The sequence below is a fragment of the Macaca thibetana genome, chromosome 1 (assembly GCF_024542745.1).
Source record: "Macaca thibetana thibetana isolate TM-01 chromosome 1, ASM2454274v1, whole genome shotgun sequence".
Classification (NCBI taxonomy): Eukaryota; Metazoa; Chordata; class Mammalia; order Primates; family Cercopithecidae; genus Macaca; species Macaca thibetana.
This window is the reverse complement of record NC_065578.1, coordinates 202633330-202656600: the sequence shown is the minus strand read 5'-3', so window position 1 is coordinate 202656600 and position 23271 is coordinate 202633330. Positions and strand designations below refer to the sequence as shown.

The 23271-nt window shown below is 41.4% G+C and overlaps 1 pseudogene; it reads left to right on the top strand.

Moving 5' to 3' along the window:
• Positions 1-4753: 4753 nt before the first annotated feature.
• The window catches only part of LOC126958113 (importin subunit alpha-7-like), a 32530-nt pseudogene continuing 14012 nt past the window's right edge, over positions 4754-23271 (top strand).

Sequence of the window (23271 nt, the reverse complement as noted above, 5' to 3'; positions counted from 1 at the left end):
ACAGCAATTTAAAACATGTAACAGATATTATCTGGGGTATACTTACTCCCTGAAATCTAAATATTTTGGATTCAGGTTGGTGATTTCACATCTTATGAAAGTCCAAATGCCTTTCTAGAGTTTTTAAGAACTCACGGGATGCTGGGATGCTCAATGTCACCTCTGCCTATGGCCATCTGCTACAAGTCATTTCTGTACTTTACCCTCATCATCTTAGACATGGTACCCAGCTCCTTCTTGAGTTTCCAAAGTGCCCACTCTTGCCTATTTATGACTCTGAGCTAATAGCTGGACTCAAGACTCAAGCCCTTCGGACCTGTGCTTGGTTAATCTGGCTGAACTTCTGCTCTCAGCAACCCACCCTCTGAATTTCTGCCCATCCCAAAGAGACTCAAATCCTGATGCTGCTATGGCTCAACTCTGCTCCTCTTGTTCTCATCCACTCCACCTTCATGTGAACAAGTGGTCCAACTTACCAAAGAGGTTAGAAGAAGGCAGTACGGACCTCAGAGCTGGGGACAAAGTCAAATGATGTAACATACACGTAAATTGAAGTTGCAGGAGGAAAGGAGACAGAGCTGGACAGGCTGTGGTAACTTAGAGGTAAGCACTGTAAACCCTAGGGCAAGCACCAAAAATAAAGTGGAATAACTAAGTCAATAATGTAGATAAAATGGAATCATTAAAACATCCCCAATTCAAAAGAAGACAGAAAAGGGGGGCAAAAAGGAATCATAGAGCACAAGAGACAAATGAAAAACAAATAGTAAGATGGTAGATTTAACCCCAGTCACAAGCACAATTACATTAAGTGTCAATGTTGTAATCACTTCAACTAAAAGGTAAAAATTGTCAGATTACATTTTATTTAAAAAGCAAGAAATCTGCTTTAAATATAAAGACACAAAAATAGGTGAAAAGTGTGTACAAAGATATACTATGTAACTACTAATCAAAAGAAAACTAAAGGGACTATATTCATATCAAACAAAGTACATTTAGAGCTAGAAATATCACCAGAAATAAAGAAGAATAATATTATTAGCAAAGGATAATTCAAGAAAACATTACAATCCTATGTTTAGGCAGATTGTATTAACATAATTTCAAGGTACATAAACAAAAAATGGAAAGAATTGAGAAAGAAGTAGATAACTCCACAAATATAGCTGGAAACTTCAACATTACCTTGTAATATATAAAACAAATAAACAAAAAATTAGTGAGGAAATAGAAAATTTGAGAAACACTATTAACCATCTTGATCTGATTGATATTTATAGAACACTCCCTCTAACATAGCAGAATACACAATCTTTTCAAGTACACACAAAACATTTACCAAAATAATTTATATTCGGGGCCACAAAACAAATCTCAATAAATTTAAAAGGATTCAGTCATACAAATATCTTTTCTGATCACAATAAGATTAATTTAGAAATCAATAACAGAAAGAAAACTGGAAAAATCCCAAACACTTGGAAACTAAATGATGAACTTCTTAAAAAGCCATGGGTCAGAGAAAAATCCAAAGGAAAATTAGTAATTCTTTTGAGCTGAATGGAAATAAAAATACAACATATCAAAACTGTGGGATGTCACTAAGAAAGAAAGCAGTGATGAGAGGGAAATTTAACAGCACTTAATGCCTTTATCAGAAAAGAAGAAACATCTTAAATCAATGACCTAAGTTTCCACCTTAAGCAACTAAAAATAAAAGGGCAAATTATAATAAAAGTAAGGAGAAGACTGACAATAATGAATATGACAGCAGATATCAGTGAAATAAAAACAGAAAAATAACAGAGAAAATATATAAATTCAAAAGTTTGTTCTTTAAGAATGTCAATAAAATTGATAACATGCAAGACTAATCAGCAAAAGGGAGAAGACACAAATTACCAATATCAGGCATTAAAAAGGGGCCATTTCTATAGCTCTCTAGTTATTAAAAAATAGAGGATATACTGAATAGTTTTATGCCAAATGTGTAAATTCCCTAAAACACACATATTACTAAAGCTAACTCAAGAAGAAATAGATAACCTGGTTCATCCTTGTCTATTAAATTATAATAAAGTCATAATTAAAAACCTCCTGGCTGGGCACGGTGACTCATGCCTGTAATCCCAGTACTTTGGGAGGCTGAGGCAGGAAGATCATGAGGTCAGGAGTTCGAGACCAGCCTGGCCAACATGGCGAAATGCCTGTCTCTACTAAAAATACAAAAAATTAGCCAGGCGTGGTGTTGGGTGTCCGTAATCCCAGCTACTCAGGAGGCTGAGGCAGGAGAATCATTTGAACCCAGGAGGTAGAGGTTGCAGTGAGCCAAGATTGTGCCATTGCACTCCAGCCTGGGTGGCAAGAGCGAAACTCCATCTCAAACAAACAAACAAACAAAAACCTTCCCACAAAGAACACTTCAGTCCCAGATGGCTTCACTGGTGAATTCTAACAAAAGCTTAAGAAATAATACAAATTTTATATATACTTTTTAAAAAAATATAAGAGGAAGCAACACTTTCCAACTCATTTCATGAGACCAGCACTACCTTGGTGCCAAAACAAGACAAAGACTTTATAAGAAAAGAAACCTCAGACCAACACCTGTCATGAACACAGCAGTAAAAATCCTCAACAGCATTTTAACAGCGCAAATCCTTTAATATACAAAAGGGATGGTACTTCATGATCAAGCGGAGGTTTACCCAAAAATGCAAGTCTATTTCAACATTCAAAAACTAATTAATAGAATTTACCATGTTGATACTCTTTTAAAAAAGCCTATGTTCATCTGAATAGATGAAGAAATAGTGTGGACAAAATTTAAGATTCACTTATAATGAAAGACTCTCAGCAAAACCAAGACTAGCAGGGAACATCGCCAGTCTGATAAAGAACACCTGTGGAAAACCTACAGCTAACAGCATCCTTAATGGTGAAAAGCCTGAATGCGTTCCCCTTCAGCTCAAGAACAAGGCAAGGAATACCTTTCACCACTTCTGTTCAGTATTTTACTTGTGGTCTCCACCAGTATAATAAGTCCTGAAAAAGAAATCAAAGGCATACAGATTGGAAAGAAAAAGTAACACTTTTTTGTATATAACATGATCAACATAGATAATTATTGAAATATTTTGAAATAATATTGAAATAAGTTATTGAAAGTGGGCATAGCAATGTTGGGAAGGTCAAGATACAAAAATTAATTATATTTCAATATGCTCACAATGAGTAATGGACATAAAAATGTAAATGTCGTATAACCATCAACAAATTAAATATTTAGGGGAAATGTTAGCAAAACATGTGCAAGAATTTACACTAAAGTCTATAAAACATTTCCAACAAATTAAAGAAGACCTAAGTAAACGGCAGATATACTGTGTTCATGGATTAGAGAACTCAACATTGTTAAAATATCAATTATCCCCAATTAAGCTAGAGGTTCTGCAAAATCTCAGTCAAAATCCCTGAAGGTTTTTTCATAGATGTTGACAAACTGATACTAAAATTTATATGGAAATGCAAAGTACCTAGAATAGCCAAAACAATTTTGTGAAAGAACAAAGTTGAAAGACTTGCACTACATAATTTCAATACTTGCTATAAAACTCCAGTAACTAAGACAAAGAGTATGATTTAAAAATAAATATACGGATGAAAGGAATAGAATAGACTCCCACATATGTAGTCAATTGCTGTTTTACAAAGACGCAAATGCAATTCATTGGAATAAGGATACTCTTTCACCAATTGGCTCTAAAACAATGGGATATCATATGCAAAAATAAACTCTTACCATAACCTTGCATCATACACAATAAATTAACTTTAAATTGCTCATATATCTTAAGTATAGGAGTAACTATGATAAAACTATTAGAAGAAAAACGTTGTGACCTTCAGTTAGGCACAGATTTTTACATATCGCAAAAAGAGAACAAACCATTTTAAAATGCTGATAAACTGGGCTTTATCAAAGTTAAAAACTTCTGCTCTTCAAAAACACTGTTAAGAAAATGAAAAGACAAACCACAGACTGGGAGAAAATCTTTACAAAATGCATAGCTGACAGAGGACTTGTATTTAGAACATTCCAATAAGACTGGGCCAAAGATTTGCCTAGACCTTTCACCAAGGAAGATACACAGACGGCAAAATAAAAGTACATAACAAGATGCTCAGCATCATTAGTTATCAGGGGAATGCAAATTAAAACCTCATGGGGGCCGCGCGCGGTGGCTCACGCCTGTAATCCCAGCACTTTGGAAGGCCAAGGCACGCGGATCCCCTGAGGTCAGGAGTTCGAGACCAGCCTGACCAAACGGTGAAACCCCCTCTCCATGAAAAATACAAAAATTAGCCAGGCGTGATTGTGCACGCCTGTAATCCCAGGTACTCGGGAGGCTGAGGCACGAGAATTGTTTGAACCTGGGAGGCGGAGGTTGCAGTGAGCCAAGACTGCTCCACTGCACTCTAGCCTGGGAGACAGAGCAAGACCGTCTCAAAAACTAAAAGAAAACAACCTTACGGGATACTACTTACCACTCATATGATTGGTTAAAATTTTAAAAAATCTGGCTGCAGAGATCGCGCCACTGCACTCCAGCTTGGGCGACAGAGCGAGACTACGTCTTAAAAACAACAACAACAACAAACCTGTTTGCAGATCCGCCATATTGTCTGCAGAAGCTGGCGCTGAAGCTGCCACCACTTCTGCCGCCAAGTGTGAGCGAGCGCAGCCGCGATGGAGACCAGGGCAAGCCCAGGGAAAGGCAATTATCAAATGAAGAGCTCTAAGAACAATGCTTTAACCCTGAAGTAACGAAGCAAAACACGTGCAAGAATTTTTAAACGGAGAAATGTGGAGCTGATTAACGAAGAAGTTGCCATGTTGGATAGTCTTCTCATGGACTCCTAGGTGAGCTCTACTACTAGGGAGAGTGTGATCACAAGAGAGATGGTGGAGATGCTCTTTCCTGGTGATTCTGACCTGCAGTTAGCAACCACACAGAAATTCTGGAAACTGCTCTCCAAAGAGCCTAGTCCTCCAACAGATGAAGTTATCAACGCTCCAAGAGTGGTGGATCGGTTTGTGGAGTTTCTGAAGAGAAATGAGAATTGTACATTACATTTTGAAGCTGCCTGGGCTCTAACAAATATTGCCTCTTGGAACCTCTCAGTAGACCAAAATTGTCATTGAAGCTGGGGTTGTCCACATTTTTACAGAGCTGCTTAATTCAGACTTCATGGATGTTCAGGAACAGGCAGTCTGGACACTGGGAAACATAGCTGGAGATAGCTCTGTTTGCCAAGATTACGTCTTGAACTGTTCCATCCTTAATCCTTTGTTAATATTCCTTACCGAGTCCACACGACTGATGATGACACGGAATGCAGTCTGGACCCTGTCAAATCTCTGCCAAGGGAAGAGCCCACCCCCAGAGGTTGCAAAGGTCTCTCCTTGTTTGCCTGCGCTGTCTCGCCTACTCTTCAGCAGCGACTCGGACGTGCTGGCAAAGCTTTCTGGGCCCTTTCTTACCTGTCTGATGGCCCCAATGAGAAGATCCAGGCAGTCATAGACTCTGCAGTCTTCCAGAGATTGGTAGAGCTGCTGATGCACAATGATTACAAAATGGCTTCTCCTGCTCTGAGAGTCATGGGTGACATCGTCACTGGGGATGACATCCAGATCCAGGTCATTCTTAACTGTTCAGCGCCACCTTACCTTCTCCACTTGCTGAGGAGTCCCAAGGAGTCAATCCGGAAGGAAGCTTGCTGGGCTATTTCAAATGTTACTGCTGGCGAAAAGCTGAACATTCTAAAAACCAGAGTGCCTCTTCTCCTCCAAAGGATTGCAGCTCCTTGCCGGCAACGGTAAAAAGCTGGACAGAGAATCATGTTGAGGAGTCGACAGAAGTAGGCTTCAGAATGTCAGTAATAACAAACTTCTCTGAGCTAAAGGAACATCTTCTAACCCATCGCAAGGAAGCTAAAAACCTTGAAAAAAGGTTAGACAAATGGCTAACTAGAATAAACAGTGTAGAGAAGACCTTAAGAAGGGGACTTGTTGAGTTTTTCTTTCTTACACTATATTTTGGCTGCACACATATCTTTAACCCAGGAGCCCGGGGTAGACAAAGGAGGACTAATGTAATCAATTTGCACCTTTTTAAATTTTTCTTTTTTTCTTTTTTTCTTCAGTGGTGACTTCCTTCCCTTTTGTCTTTTTTCATTCTTCCCAGTCCTGTGCCCTGATCGATCTAACTCTTCTCTTGGGTACTTGAGCAGACAGTATGTTCCAGAGGTGGGAGGTGGGAGAGGAAAGAAGAAATCCAGAACAAAGTGTTCTTGCTCTGACAGAATATTAATCTTGTATGCTTGGATTGGGTTAATTTTTTTTCTTTTGCACATTTTCCTTTTATTAAGATTGCTCTTCCCAAGAACCATGAGTTCCTGGTTTTAGTAAACCCAGCCGCCAGCTTTGCCTGGGACTAGAGGCTGATGAGGAGGCTACCATGAAACAAAGGTCCCTCCCTCCCTCTGACTCTTTGCTCAGACCTCTTCAGTTTGGGAGATTCTCCTCACTCTCCTGGAGGGTCCCAAGTACACAAGTGGGAGTGCAGGGGAGGAGCACAGGACTTCACATGGGGCTTCCCACATGTAGCTTCTGATCCCATTTTTCCTACTCACCTTCCAAATGGTGTGACCCAACTTCATTTTTTTACTTGAAAATTCCCCCTCCAGGTTGAGAGAACCTCTGAGATGGCTGTATTTTCTGCTAAGCTTGAGACAGGGGGCTGTGGTCCTTCCTTTCTCCTGAGAAGAAAGTCTTTGCTCTGGTGACCTATAAGTTGTAGAGGAGGTTGGAGTGAGAGTGTCGTGTATTGGGATGGTCAGGGATCCCCGTCTTTGGCTTTTCTTCTTCTTCCTCTCCTATAGTTGGGTCATGTATATTTTACTTCCAAAGGAGAGAATATCAAAAAGTTCTGTATTTTTTAATATTCTATATATTAGGTAGGTCAATCTTAATTGGTCTCAAGAGGAAGAACTGCCTGTAATTTCTGTAAGTAGGATACTGTGAGGAAGACCAAAAAGAGATGTGGATGCTTCCTCACTCAGGAGGTCTGAGCTTGGTCCTTTTCCTCTCTACTTGGATTCTGGACCACCACCTGGGACCAACCCTCAGCTCTGGAACCTTCATAAAGCAGGTCAGTGTGGCCTGATTGTCCCAGGGCCTGAAGGGAGCAAGGATGAGCTCAGGGCCTGGTGAAGTCTGCTACTCTGTCCTTACTGCTGACCATCCTGCTTGTATCAGGAAACCCAGAAGCAGTTTGTTTTCACAAATTCAATCTCAATGGCCATTGTCCACATAACTGATCACCTATGCCTGCCTCTCCTATTTCTTATCTATTATCACTGAAACTTAAACTTAATAGCCTGCATTTTTTTTTTTTTTTTTGCTATTGGTTAGCTTCCCTGTTGGGATCCTTGTACCTGGTTTGGGTTTTCCCCTCCTTGTGACAATTATAATCTAGATGTTTTTTCTTTCTGTTTAAATTATGGTAGTGCATTGCCTCAGTGGCTTGCCTGTGCCTCTGGGTGGATTACATACGATAGTAAAGCCACCTGTTTGGATGTGAGTAGAGGAAGTTGGTGTAGACCAGCTGTGGAGCTGAAGGCACAGTCTGTCGCGCTCCCACCTCCCCACTGTGGTTAGTCAGAGGCATCCTGCTCCAAGCTCCGCTTTTCCTTCCTCTGAAACAGTGCCACTTGCTCCTATTGCTACACATCTCCTTCTGGCTCTGGTGAAATCCATGCGCCTCTGCTTTAAACCTAAAGTTCAGGTACTTATTGTTGGCCATTGGTCTTGAATTTGCCCTCTCCTGGTGCTGTGGTCCCAGTTCAAAGCCATTTTCTGAGGAGGATGGTTTAAGGCTGGCAATTGTCCCTGAAAAACCATGTTGTACCTCTTTGGTGAGTCAGATGCCACTCATCAGCTTGGGAATGATGGCTACCAACCCCCAGTCTCCCAGGAAGGCAAGGGGGCAGAATCTTTTTTTCACTAGGCCTGCTACCTCCATTACAATTACAGTTCCATAAAAAGCCCTCCCCCACCCAACCTCTACCCATTGTTCTCATCCAAAGAGCAGTTTAGTAGGATCTACTCTGTGCATCTCAAGTAAAGGTAAGTCCCTGTTATTGGGGCCAGATTCTTAGTGTAAGACATACACATCCTGCTTGCCCAGCTGTTCCTCCAAATCTACTTTGACTTCACCTCCGGGTCCTGTACCAGATGGAAAATTTTTTTGGTCATCTGGCTGCTGCTCAAAGCCAGATTTCCCTAAGAACTCCAAAGGCTAAAGTACTAGGGGCACAGTGTGAGGATAGATTTCTCATCAGAGAAAAGTGGCCTCCGAGAGCTTTCATTTGTGTCTTCCCCAGACCAGCTTTTCCTGTTATCTTCCTTTAATCCCCTTTCAACCAACAGGTGAAGTTCTTCCAGCCCACAGAGGCAATAATATCATCTTTTATATGTCCTCCTCTCCTTTGGCCATGTAATGAAACAAAATATTATTTACTTAGCCCAGGCTTGAGAGCCACTGTTTGTGGGCAGTCTCCATCTGGATTCCAGACCCTGGCCTAAGTGAGGTAAGGCTTTCTGGTTATTGCCAGGATGGAGCCCTCTACCCCAGTCTGCTATAGGGAATGCCCTAATTAGTTGAGGAATGCTTTTGGAATCCTGGCATGTTGGCATATGGCTGATCTATCCTTTTTAAGATCTCTGGTTGGGGGTATCTAGATATGGATTAGGAGAGACAAGGAGCCTTTTTCTTGGTTGATGTGTTCAAATGCTTTTTTGAATGGTGCCAACCCCTCCAGGCATCCCACCCCCAAATCATCATCTTTAGTACTAACAGGGTCTCTGGTCTTAGAAGCCTGCCTTTAGACCCAGCTGACTCCAGTGACTGCCTGGCCTTGATGTTGGCAGCAACCTTCAGATAGAACCACATGGGTTCCACCCATAGGCTGGCCAGCCTTGTTACCTGGGTCAGGGAAATACAAATGGCCCCGCAGAGAGCAGGTGTTGATCTCAGTTTTCAGGGACCCTTTGTGTTCCCCCTTACGTAGACCCCATAGATCTACTCCATCAACTCTTCCATGAAAGTCATCCTCCAGCAGCCCTGTTTTTTGGAGCTGAACTACACAGATTATAGAGCCAAGATTGCGCCACTGCACTCCAGCCTGGGAGACAGGGCAAGACTCCATCTCAAGAAAAAAATAATAATAAAATAAAAAAGAGCCCACACCTTCATGAACCCTCAGACTCTGGAGTTGGGTATTGGCTTTTTTAGCCAGCTTTTGTGGGAACTGCCTTTGATTGACCTATTAAAGAAGGAAATGGGGTATGGAGTCCCAGCCACTCAAGAGACTGGATATCCCTCAAGAATGGCTTGGGTTACCAGCTATGGATCCTTGGAAGATTAAGCAAATCCTTCTCCTCACTGGTTTTTCTTTGCAAATTCATCTGCTTTGTTTTGTTTTTCCCCTAATAACTATAAACTCTGTCTATTTTCCATGTTCTCAGGGTCCCTGGGTAGACAGACACAGCTTGATTTCAGGGCAGACTTAGGCCAGGAAACCATGGCATTCAGTGTGCTGAGTCCAGACAAATGATATTTATATACACATCTAAATTTGAAGAGAAAATGTAGTTCTTTAGGTTTCAAACTCTGTAACAGATATAAAACAAAAATAAAAACCTGCTGCAAAGTTCAAAAATATATAAAATTTTAAAAATCTGACAATACAAAGCATTGATGAGAACATGGAGCAACAGAAACTCTCATACTTTTCTGATGGGAATGCAAATTGGAACAGTCACTTTGGAAAACAGTTTGACAGTTTCTCATAAGTTTAACACAAACATCATAGAATCCAGCAATTTCACAGTTAGATGTTTACTTAGACATCCACACCAAAGACTTTTATGCAAATGCTCAGAGCATTTATTTATAATTGCCAACAATTGGAAACAGTCCAAATTTACATCAACAGGTGAATAAACAAATTATAATAATACAATGAAATATTACTTCACAATAAAAGAATGAACTACAGACACATTGATATAGTTTAGATAATTGTCCCAGCCCAAATCTCATGTTGAATTGTAATCCCCAGTGGTGGACATGGGGCCTGGGGGGTGATATCTGGATCATGGGGACAGATTCCTCATGGCTTGGTGCTGTCTTTGTGATAATGAGTTCTCACAAGATCTGGTCATTTAAGAGTGTGTCACACCTCCCCTTTCCCCCCACACACTCTCTCTCTTTCTCTTTCCCTCTATCTCTCTTTCTTTCTCTCTCTCTCTCTTTCTCTCACACACGAGCACATGTGCTTGCTCCTGCTTTTGCCACGTGACATGCCTGCTCCCACTTCACCTTCTGCCATGACTCAAAGCTCACTGAGGCTTCACCAGAAGCCAAGCAGATGCCAGCACCATGCCTCCTGTAAAGCCTGCAGAACTATGAGCTAACTAAACCTCTTTTCTTTATAAATTACCCAGTCTCAAGTATTTCTTTATAGCAATGCTAGAATGACACAATACAGAAAATTGGTACTGAGGAGTGGGACATTGCTATAAAAATACATAAAAATGTGGAAGTGACTTTGGAACTGGATAGTAGGCGGAGGTTGGAAGAGTTTGGAGGGCTCAGAAGAAAACAGGAAGATAAGAGAAGTTTGGAACTTCCTAGAGACTAATTAAGTGGTTGTGACCAAAATGCTGTAGCGATATGGACAGTGAAGTCCAGGTTGATGAGGTCTCTCAGATGGAAATGAGGAACTTATTGGGAACTGGGGTAAAGGCTTCCCTTGTTATGCCTTAGCAAAGAGCTTGGCTGCATTATGTTTGTGCCCTAGGGACCTGTGGAAGGTTGAGCTTCAGAGTGATGATTTAGGGTATCTGGTGGAAGAAATTGCTAAGCAGCAAAGCATTCAAGAGTTTGCCTGGCTACTTCTAACAGCTTAGGATCAGATGTGGGACAAAGAAATGACTTAAAGTTGGAATTTATATTTAAACAGGAAGCAGAGCATAAAAGTTTGGAAAATTTGCAGCTTAGCCATGTGGTAAAGAAGGAAAAGACTTTTCTGGGGAGGGGAATACAGGCAGGCCATGGAACAAACACTTATTAGAAATATTTGAATAACTAAAAAGGAGCCAAGTGTTAATATCCAAGACAATGGGAAAAAAGCCTGGAAGGCATTTCAGAGATCTAAGAGGAAGCCCCTCCCAGGCCTGTAAAGGAAAAGTGATTTCATGGGCCAGACTCAGGGCCCTACTTCTCTGAGCAGCCTCAGGACACTGCTTCCCACATCCCTGCCACTCCAGCCCCAGCAGGGGCTCAAAGGGGCAGGGGCCTAGGTACAACTGAAACTGCCACTTTGGAGAATGCATATTATAAGCTTTGGTGAATTCCACATGGTGTTAAGCCTGCAGATGCACAGAATGCAGGAGTTAAGGAGGCTTGGCAGCCTCCACCTAGATTCCAGGAGATACATGAAAAAGCCTAGGTGCCCAGGCAGAAGCCTGCTGCAAGGGTGGAGCCCCCACAGAGAACCTCTACTAGGGCAGTGCAGACAGGAAATGTGGGGTTGGAACTCTCCCAACAGAGTCACCACCGGGGTACTGCTTAGTGGAGCTGTGAGAAGGATGCCACCATCCTCAAGACACCAGAATGGTAGATCCACTGGCAGCTTGCACCCTGCACCTGGAAAAGCCCCAGGCGCTCAACAGCCTGTGAGAGCAGCCACAGGGACTGAACCTTGAAAAACCACAGGGACAGAGCTGCCCAAGACATTGGGAGCCCACCCCTTGTACCAGTGTGCCTTGGATGTGAGACATGGAGTCAAAGGAGATTATTTTGGAGCTTTAAGATTTCATGACTGCCCTGCTGGGTTTCAAACTTGTGTGGGACCTGTAGCACCTTCTTTTTTTGGCCAAACATCCCTTTTGGAATGTTTACTCAATGCCTGTACCCCCCTTGTATCTTCAAAGTAATGAATTTGTTTTTGATTTTACAGGCTCATAGGTGGAAGGGACTTGCCTTGCTTCAGATGAGACTTTGGACTTTGGACTTTTGAATTCATGCTAAATGAGTTAAAACGTAGGGAGACTATTGGGAAGTCATGACTGTATTCTGCATTGTGAGAAGGACATGAGATTTGGGAGGTGCCAGTGATGGAATGATATAGTTTGGATATTTGTCCCCACCCAAATCTCATGTTGAATTGTAATCCCCAGTGCTAGAGGTGAGGCCTAGAGGGACGTGTTTAGATCATGGGGGTGGGACCCTCATGGCTTGGTGCTGTCTTCACGATAGTGAGTTATTGAGAGATCTGGTCCTTTAAAAGTGTGTGGCACCTCCCCAGCCCCTGACCCCACTCTCTTTTGCTTCTGCTCTCACCGTGTGAAGTGCCTTCTCCCACTTTGCCTTCTGCCACAAGTACAAGCCTCCTGAGGCCTCCCTAGAAGCAGAGGCTGACACTGTTTCCTCTACACTCTGCAGAACTGTGAGCCAATTAAACCTCTTTTCTTTTTATGAGACACTTTGTCACCCAGGCTGGAGTACAGTGGCATGAACATGGCTCAATTCAGCCTTGACCTCTCAGGCTCAAGCAATCCTCCCACCTTAGCCCACCAAGTAGCTGGGACTATAAATGCACACCAGCACTCCTGGCTAATGTTTGCATTTTTTATAGAGACGGGGTTTTGCCATGTTGGCCAGGCTGGTCTTGAACTCCAGATCTCAAGCAATCTGCCCACTTCGGCCTCCCTAAGTGCTGTGATTACAGGCATAAGTCACTGTGCCTGGCCAAACCTCTTTTCTTATAAATTACCCATTCTCAGGTATTTCTTTATAGCAATGCAAGAATAGCCTAACACACACATACAACAACACAGATGAATCTCAAATCATGTGAAGTGAAAGAAATCAGACACAAAAGGTTACATATACTATGTTCCACTTATATAGAGTTTAGAAAAGGCAGAAAGGGATAGAAACAGAAAATAGGTAGGTAGCTTAGGGACCAGGGATTGAGGGAGAGAACTGATTGCCATCACTCTGAAAGTTCCCTTGTGCCCCTCAAGGAAACTTGTGGAGTGATGGCAATGCTTTATATTTGATTGAGAGAGTGGTTGCGCAACCTAATAAATTTGTTAAAACTCATTGACCTAGCCACTTAAAAGTGGTGAACTTATTTTATGTAATAAAATATTGAATATTATTTATAAGTTATTTTGCCCGTGTATTCATTTGTTTTGCTATGTAACAAATCATCACAGATTTAGCAGCTTAAAATACTCACTGAGCTCACAGGCCTGTCAGTCAAAAGCCTCGTAGGCTGTTGCTGAGCTCTTGGTTCAGGGTATTACAAGGCTGAACCTAAGGTGTTGATCAGGCGGTGTTCTTGTCTGGATCAGTTCTCAGTTCCCAGAGGCTACCTATATTCCTTACCACATGGCCCTCTTCATTTTCCACCCAGCAATGGCACATTGAATCCTTCTTAGACTTTGGCTCTCTGACTTCTTCTGAAACTAGCCAGAGAAAACCCCCAGCCTTAAAAGGCTGCTGTGATAGGATCAGGCCCACTTGGAAAATCTCCCTATCTTACGGTCAACTGAGCCATATAACACAACCTTATTATGAGAGTAAAATCCATCATATATACAGACCTGGGATTAGGCAGGGAATACTCAGGGAGTAGGGAGCAGAAATTCTTGGTGCCATCTTAGAATTCTGCCTGCCACAATATCTGCAGAAATCTTCCTTTAGAAATTAAATTTCATGTAATTATACATTGAAAATAATACCCTTTTGAAAAAGATAAAATTACCATCATGTGTCATGTTAACAATAGGAATATATTCTAAAAAATGTGTTGTTGGGTGATTTTTGTCTTTGTGTAAATATCATAAAGGGTACTTACACAAATCTCCATGGTATAGCCTACTACTCCCTGAGGCTACATATAGCCTATTCTCCTAGGCTACAAACCTGTACAGCATGTTACTATCCTGAATACTGTAGGTGACTGAAGCACAATGGTAAGTATTTGTGTGTGTAAACATACCTAACCATAGAAAAGGCACAGTTAAAACATGGTTTTATAATCTCATGGGATCCCCATTGTATATGTGGTCTGTCATTGACTGAGATCTCTTTATGTGGTACATGATTGTATTTAAATTTGGGGTTGTCCCAGAAAATCTGGGATATAGTGTTGCCAATATGATTTAGTTACTTTCCTGCTACTTATGTTAGGATAGGACAGAGGGGGACTAGGCTAGCATGTTTTGAATGCTTACCCATGTGCCAGACACATGCTAGACATTTTACATACGTAAAGCATCAAATGGCCTCTGATTCAAAGGAAATGGTGGGGGTGGAAGTAGAGAGGGGTGGGAGGTAGACATAGTTTCCAGTGCACAGTGTAGGAGGTGGGTGGTGTATGTCAGAATGCAAAGCTGGGCCATTCCCGGATTCTGTCCCCAATAAGGCAAGGAGGAGAACCAAAAATGAGGGGGCTATAGTGATGAATCCATAACTAGTCTCCATTTGGGTGTCTGGGGCAGAGCTTCTCAACCATAGTGTGGCTGGACAAACCTCTTCTGTCTACCCTTGCAAGCTGTACCAGTGTCATCATTTTTAAGATGCGCTATTAGGTAAAAGATTGTGCAAAGCACTAGTCTGAGGTATAAGACATAGCTCCTGTAGACGTGAGAAAGAATGTGAAGGACCGAGGCAGAACAGAAGCATGCCTCATGGGAGATGGTTCTGGGGTGGGAATTTGTCCTGAAGTCTTATCAAAGTGCTTGGTGTATCCTTTCTATGATATAAGGCAGTAGATAGGATTTAGGGATTTAGGAGTTGGAGGACCCAGGCCTTTGATAGGCTCCCCAACTGCAGACCACAGAAGAACTGGGTGGAGATTGTGCCAAGACCACAGAGCAGGTTGAAGGGTGAGCTGCCTGCTGCTTGGCTCAACTGTTCTCAAGGCCCCCATGAGCATCAGCACTAATGCCTCAGCCTACACAGTGGGCGTTGAGCTAAGCTCAGCCAAGGCGAGGCGCTATGGTGGAAAGGGTGGATTCTGAACTGTGACATTCCCGGGATTCTTTCCCGATTCTACTACATACCAGCTTTGAACCTCCAGGTAGATTTATAAAACCTGTCTGAGTCTCAGTGTCCACATCAGTAAAATGGGCCTGCTGGTCATGTTTCCCTCAAATGGTTGCTACGACCATGACAGGAAGTTGCTAGATGGTGCGATGCTAAACTGGGAGATAGATTTTGTATTGACCTCATGCTGGGAGCCTGACCTTGTGTTCTCCCAGCGACCCAGAGAAACCCGGCCAGGGCACATCCCCTGGTTCTTCAGATGGAAGGCATAAAGTCAATACATCATCACAATAGGAAACAAGTGCAAACATTTTCCTGGGAGGGAAGAGCACAGTGATCAGGAGGGCAGCCTCCATCCCTGGGTCAGGAGAGGCAGGAATGAAGAGTCAGGTAGAAAGAGAGAAAGAGACGGCAGGCAGGGTGAGGGGAGAGCATGGCAACTAGCACTATACATAAAAGAATAGGGTCTGGGTCATGTCAAGTTCCTGGGAAAATGCCTGAATGGTCCATTTATAGGAAGCAGTGGGAAAGTGAGGAGCCCAGTTTGTTTTGTAGTTTGTTTTTTTTATTTTTTTAAATTGGCAAATAAAATTTTATATATTTATGGCGGTATATTTATGGTTTGTAGTTTGTTTTTTTTATTTTTTTTAATTGGCTAATCACCAGCATACCTATTCTATCACATACTTACCCTTTTCTGTAGCAAAAACATGTAACATGTACTCTCTTAGCAATTTTCAAGTATAAAAATCACCAGACCTCCTGAACTTTTTCCTTCTATCTAACTGAAATTTTGTATTCTTGCACCAGTATCTCCCCAAACTCCCCTCCCCTAGCTCTTGGCAAGCACCATTTACTCTCTGTTTTTGAATTTGACTTTTTTAGATTCCACATATAAATGGTATCATGCAATATTTGTCGTTCTGTACCTGGCTTATTTCACTTAGCAGAATGTCCTCCATGTTTATCCATATTTTTGAAAATGACAGAATTTCCTCCTTTTTAAAAGTTGAATAGTATTCCATTATGTATATGTACCACATTTTCTTTATCCATTGATAGACACTTGGGCTGATTTTCTAATTTGGCTATTGTGAATAATGCTGTAATAAACATGAGAGTGCAGCTATCCCTTCAACATACTAATTTCATTTGCTTTGGATATATACCCAGAAGTGGGGTTGCTGGATCATATGGTCGTTCCATTTTTAATTGTTTGAGGAACCTCCATGCAGTAACAGTGTGCAAGGGTTCCCTTTTCTCCATGTTTTCAACATATTATGTTATTTCTTATCTTTTTGCTATTAGCCATCCTAAAAGGTGTTAGTTGATATCTTTTTGTGGTTTTAATTTGTATTTTCCTGATGATTAGCGATGCTGAGCATTTTAATATGCCTATTGGCCACTTGAATGTCTTTTTTTTTCTTGTACTTGTTTTTATTTATTTATTTTTAATTAAAAATTTTAGTTGACATATAATTGTACGTATTTATAAGGTGCAGTATGTTATTTTGATACCTGTGTACAATGTGTAATAAATGAAGGTAATTAGCAAATCCATCAACTCAGACATTTATCATTTCCTTGTGTTGGGAACATTCAAAATCCTCTCTTCTAGCTATTTGCAAATATGCAATAAATTGTTATTAACTATAATCATTCTCTGGTGCTATAGAACACTAGAACGGATTCCTCCTACCTGGTTTGTAATTTTGTAATCGTTAATCAACCTCTCTCTATTCCCTCTCCCCTCTACCCTTTCCAGCCTTAGTAATCACTATTCTACTCTCTACTTCTATGATATCAATTTTTTTTTGCTTCCACATATGAATGGGAACATGCAGTATTTATCTTTGTGTGTCTGGCTTACTTCCATCTCCAGTATTCCATTGTGTATATGTACTACAGTTTCTTTATTCATTCATCTGTAGATGGACACAGGTTGATTCTATATTTCGGCTATTGTGTATAGTGCTGCAATAAACATGGAAGTGCAGATATTTCTTTTTTCTTTTCTTTCTTTTTTTTTTTTTTTTTTTTTTTTTCTTGAGATGGAGTTTCGCTCTTGTTGCCCAGGCTGGAGTGCAATGGCACGATCTCGGCTCACACAACCTCCGCCTCCCAGGTTCAAGCGATTCTTCTGCCTCAGCCTCCCTAGTAGCTGGGATTACAGGCATGTGCCACCACACCCAGCTAATTTTGCATTCTTAGTAGAGATGGGGTTTCTCCATGTTGGTCAGGCTAGTCTCGAACTCCTGACCTAAGGTGATCCGCCCACCTCGGCCTCCCAAAGTGCTGGGATTACAGGCATGAGCCACTGTGTCTGGCCGTGGAAGTGCAGATATTTCTTTAGCATAGTGATTTCATTTCCTTTGAATATATGCCCAGTAGTGTGGCTGGATCATATGGTAGTTCTATTTTTAGTTTAGTTTAGTTTAGTTTTTCTTTTTCTTTTTGTAAAAATGGGGGCTTGCAATATTGCCTAGACTGATCTTCTGCTTCTGGCCTCAAGCAGCCCTCCTGCCTCAGGCTTCCAAAGTGCTAGGATTACAGGTGTGAGCCACTGTACCTGGCTATTTCTAGTTTTTTGAGGAATCGCTGTACTGTTTTCTATAATGGCTGTGATAGTTTACAGTCCCACCAACAGTGCATAAGAGTTTCCCTTTCTGCATACCCTTGCTAACATTTGTTATTTTTTGACTTTTTGATAATAGTCATTATAACTGGAGTAAGATGATACCTCATTGTGGTTTTGCCTTGCATTTCCTTGATGATTGCAAGGTTTAGCATTTTTTAATATACTTGTTGAGTGTATATACATCTTCTTTTGAGAGCTGTCTCTTCAGATCATTTTCCCATTTACAATCAGGTTACTATTATTATTATATTTTGCTATTAAGTTGTTTGAGTTCCTTATATATTTTGGATATTAACCCTTCATCAAATATGTGGTTCACAAATATTTTCTCTCATTCTGTAGGCTATCTCTTCACTCTGTTGATTATTTCCTTTGCTATGCTGAAGCTTTTTTGTTTAATGCAGTCCCATTTGTCTATGTTTACTTTTCTTGCTTGTGCTTTTGGGGTCATATCCAAAAACATATTTGGCCAGGCCAATGTTAAGAAGCTTTTCCCAATGTTTTCTTCCAGTAGTTTTACAGTTTCAAGTCTTATATTTAAGTCTTTATTCCATTTTGAGTTGATTTTTGTATATGGGGTGAGATAAGAGTCTAGTTTTATTCCTCTGCATATGGATATCAAGTTTTCCCAACATTATTTATTGAAGACACTGTCCTTTCTCCATTGTGTGTTCTTGGTACCTTTCTCAAAGATCAGTTGACTGTAAATGCATAGTTTATTTCTGGGTCCTCTATTCCATGGGTCTATATGTCTGTATTTGTACCAATACCATTCATTTTTTGGTTACTATATCATTGCAGTAGATTTTGAGAGTGTGTGGCCTCCAGCTTTGTTCTTTTTGATAAAGACTGCTTTCTTTGGGTATTTGGGATCATTTGTGATTCCATATGAATTTTAGAATTTTTTTCTATTTCTGTGAAAAATGGCATTTTGATAGGAATTGTACTGAATCTGTAGGTCACTTTGGGACATTATAACGACATTAATTCTTCCAATCCATGAACATGGGATATCTTTCCATTTATTTGTGTCTTCAATTTCCTTCTTCCATGTTTTATAGTTTTCAGTGTATAATTTTTTTATCCCTTTGGTTATATTTATTCTAAATATTTTAATTTTTGATGCTATTGTAAATGGGATTTTTTTCTTGGTATGTTTTTCAGGTAGTTGATTATTGTGTATAGAAATCCTACTAATTTTTGTATGTTGATTTTGTATCCTGCAAATGTACTGAATTTGTTTATTAGTTCTAACAGTTTTTTGGTGAAGTCTTTAAGATTTTCTATATATAAGTTCATATTGTCTGCAAACAGAGATAATTTCACTTCTTCCTTTCCATTTTGGATCCCTTTTATTTCTTTTTCTTGTCTAACTGCTCTGGCTGGGACTTTCAGTACAGTGTTGAACAGAGGTAGTGAGAATGGACATTTTTGCCTTGTTCCTGAATTTATAGGAGAAGCTTTCAAATTTCCACCATTGAAAATGATGCTAGCTATAGGCCCTGTTCAGTTCTTGCTTGTCCCTTTTCCTCTTCCATTGGGGTTGGACCCCATATCCTGTCCATGTGGCTGATAGCTAGTGTCCTTTTCCCAATAAAACTGTCACTCAAATCCACAAGGATGCTGTGTCTTGACATTGGCTTCATCAACCAGTTTGGATCTCTCAGTTCCAACTGAGGGCTGGACTTTTCCATACCCATTGGAATCCTAAGGCACTCTGCATGTGATTGTGCTTTTGGAAGCCTTTTCTGCATAGGGTTAGCCTGGCCCTGGTTTCTTTCTCTCCTTCTGCATCCTGCACTGCCAGATCTCAAAATGGTTTTGCCTGAGTTCTGATAGCTGAGGGTTGAGAAGCAAGGAGAGGCAGCACCAACATGCATAAGGACCTATAGATTTCCTCCCCACCCAGGAGAGACAGTGCTGGGAAGGTGCATTGGGTGGTGAAGAAGGGAGGGAAGAGGCTTCTCAGGAGAGGGCAAGAAGGGGAAGCACATTCAAGGTGGAGAGCTTAGCCCAGGCACATTGAAGGACAGGGAAACACCCTGTCTGACTGGAGGGAAGGGTGGGGTTGGGTAAAGAACCCACCCGGGGAAGCCACTGATGACTTGAATCCCATTTTTCTTCCCCAAAGCTGCCATGTCCCTAGTCACTGTTTTGTTAAGACATATTCTTTCCTCTAGGTTTTCCCATATCAGAAAGTGGCACCATCTACTACCCAGCTGCTTAAGTAAAATGCCCAGCACTTACCTTGGATGTCTCACTCTTCCTTTGTGTCCCAATTCACCACCAAGTCCTATTGGTTCTACTTGAGTTGATTTCTAATCAGTCCAATTTTATCCTCACCCTTCTAGTCCAGGCTATCATCCTCTTTCCCCTGGGCAATCCCAGTACTCTCTTTTGCTGATCTTCCCTTTTAAACTCTTACCCCTTAATCCACTCTCCATTCAGCAGCTACAGTACATTTTTACAATTTTAAATTCTTTTTTTATAATTCATTTTTTGTTTATGTTAGACACATACTAATTGTACATTTTATAGGGTACAGTGTGATATTTCAATGCATGAATACGTTGTATAATGATCAGATTGGGGTAATTATCATATTTCTCACTTTAATCTCTTATCATTTCTTTGTAGTGACAACATTTAAAATCTTATCCTCTCCCTATCTTGAGATATACACTACTTCGTTACTTGCTGTAGTCACCAGTCACCATACTGTGTAACAGAACACCAGAACTTATTGTCTCTCTAACTCTGTACCTGTTGATCAACTTCTCCCAGTCCCCTTCGCCCCACAGCCCTCCCCAGCCTCTAGGAACCACTATTCTACTCTCTACTTCTATGAAATAAACATTTTTTGATTCCACATGTGAGTGAGATCAAGTGGTGTTCATCATTCTGTGCCTGGCTTATTTCACTCAACATAATGGCTTCCAGTTCCATCCATGTTGCTGCAAATGACAGGATTTCATTCTGTTTTATGGCCCAATAGTATTGTGTGTGCATATATATATATTTTTTTCTTTATCTATTCATTTTCTTCTGCACTTTCTTTACCTATTCATCTCTTCATCTGTTCATCTTATCTGTTCATCTGTTCTTCTTTTATTCATACCGTATTTTCTTTATTCATCTGATGGACAGTTAGGTTGATTCCCTTCTCTTGGCTATGGTAAATAATGCTGCAAAAAACATGAAAGTACAGATGTCTCTTTGACATGCTGATTTCATTTCCTTTGGATATATACCCAGTAATGGGATTCCTTGATCTACAGTGATTTAAAATACACACACACACACACACAACACACACACACACACGCACAAAACTATCCTTCTTAATCACAGCTTCAATTTCTTCTATTGCTTCCCCTTGATCTTCTAATAAAAAGCTTCCTACTGGGGGGTTGCATCCTGTGAGGACATAGCCCTTGCTGACTCTCCATCTCATGTCCTTCCCTTTGCTCATTGGCTCCAGCCCTTCTGGCCTTCTTGCTGCTCCCAGAATACACTAAGCCCTTTCCAAACTTCTGCCCTTGTACTTGTTGTTCCTGCTTCCCAGAATACTCCCCATACCCACCCCACCCACGCACATGGCCCACCTGGCTGCTGGGGAAGCCTTCTCTGACCACCCATGTAAGTGTCACAGTCCTTCCTCTTTACTGCTATTTTCCCTGGTTCTTTTCCTTTCTTGAAAGAACTTTTCATAATCTGCAATTTTCTCACCTTCTGTTTATTTACTTTTCTGTGGTTTGCTCCCTGGCCAGAAACAGTGTTAAGAGTGAAGACCATGTCAGTCTTGCACACTGTTCTATCCTCAGAGGCTAGCAGTGTGTGTTATACATAGTAGGTCCTCAAAACTGTAATTGAATGAGTGAATGAATTAGTGATAGATGAGTAAGCAAGAGGAAATGCTGGCCCTACAACCTTGCTCAGGAAGTGCACTTCATCCACATTGCTGAGCACAAGGGGGAGGCTGGGATGTGGTTTAGGAGGGAGAGAAGACTCAAGCTTGGGAGGGTGCCAGGGCAAACACCAGTGGTATGAATGCCCAAACTTCAAAGGGGCCAGAGAATACACACTCTGACTTCTCTCTGGATTAAGATCTCGCCAAAGGGAGTCCCCATTTCCAAGCCAAATTCTTCTGGCTGTGGAGGCAGCTACAGAGGCTGGGAGGGCAGGTATCCTACAGTCCCACATGTGACAGAGATTAAAACTCAACCCCACAGGGCCCACCAAGCAGCTTAGCCGCAGAATCTGCCTCTGCTCTTTGCCAGACATTCCAGTACATTCCACTCACCCTTCTCTTTGGCCTCCAGCAGCGGCAAATCCATAAGGGCCTCTTTCACCACACACACATGCCTTGTATGTACAGGCTCCGGGCTATTTAAGCAAGGCCTAGAACTCTGGCTGTGTTTCAAAGATGAAGTGATTCTGGTATTTATAGCTTTAGTGAGGGCTTTGGGCCTTTGGGGTGAAAAGCACTAAGTAAACTTTAGCTCTTGGAGCCCAGTTGTCTGTGATGTTCCTTCATCTGAAGTACAGCTTATTAGCAGTTCTGACTGCAGTCCTTGTAGAGAAACTCACGATTTGCTCCCTGTGGTCAGCATACAGCACACAGTTCCCAAAGCAATAGTGTGAGGGCATCCTCAGAATTCGTGCTTTGTATAGCACTTCTCATTTCCCAGGAAAGGGATAAGTTCTTGTTGAATGGAAGACCATGTAACGCAGAAAGCCAAGAGTAGGATTGGGAAATGTGCCGTTCTCTTCTTCCTTTTCTTCCCATTAGGCTGTTTTGGAAATCTTATCACCTTTATGAAGTCTGTCTATACAATGGACCCAGAAACAGTCTGCAGGGAGATGTTCCACTGAAGGGAAGGAAATTCTGCTCTGAACGCTAGGTATCTCAGCCAGCAAAGCTCTGGTCACCAAACTTGCAAAACGAAAAAGAAGAAAAGGAAGAGAAAGAATTCTGGACATGAGTTGGGGCTGCTGAAGGGAAGCCAAGAGGCAAGGATATTTGAAATGTCACTGGCTGGAGGTATTTAGAGGAGAGCTGCGAAAAGGAGTAGATGAGTCATAAAGGAAATGAAAACCTCCCTGTTGGCCAGGAAATAAAGTCACAGGACAACTTATTGAAGACCTTATGTTCTCAAGTATTTATAGCACAGAAAAGAAATAATTGGTTTGGCCGAAAGGCTGCACATGAAGCCTCTGTCCAAGGTCACAGAGCAACTTTCATTGGAGGTTGGAGGCCCAACATGGGGCTGAAAGCCACACATGCTACAATTTTTGAAAAGCTCATGATGTTCCAGGGGTGCGACATTCCTTACCTTGTCTAAACATTACAATAACTCTGGAAAATTGGCATTTTGATCCCTATTTTCAGATGAGCAAACTGAGGTTCAGACATGGCTACATTTTTCTTTTTCTTCC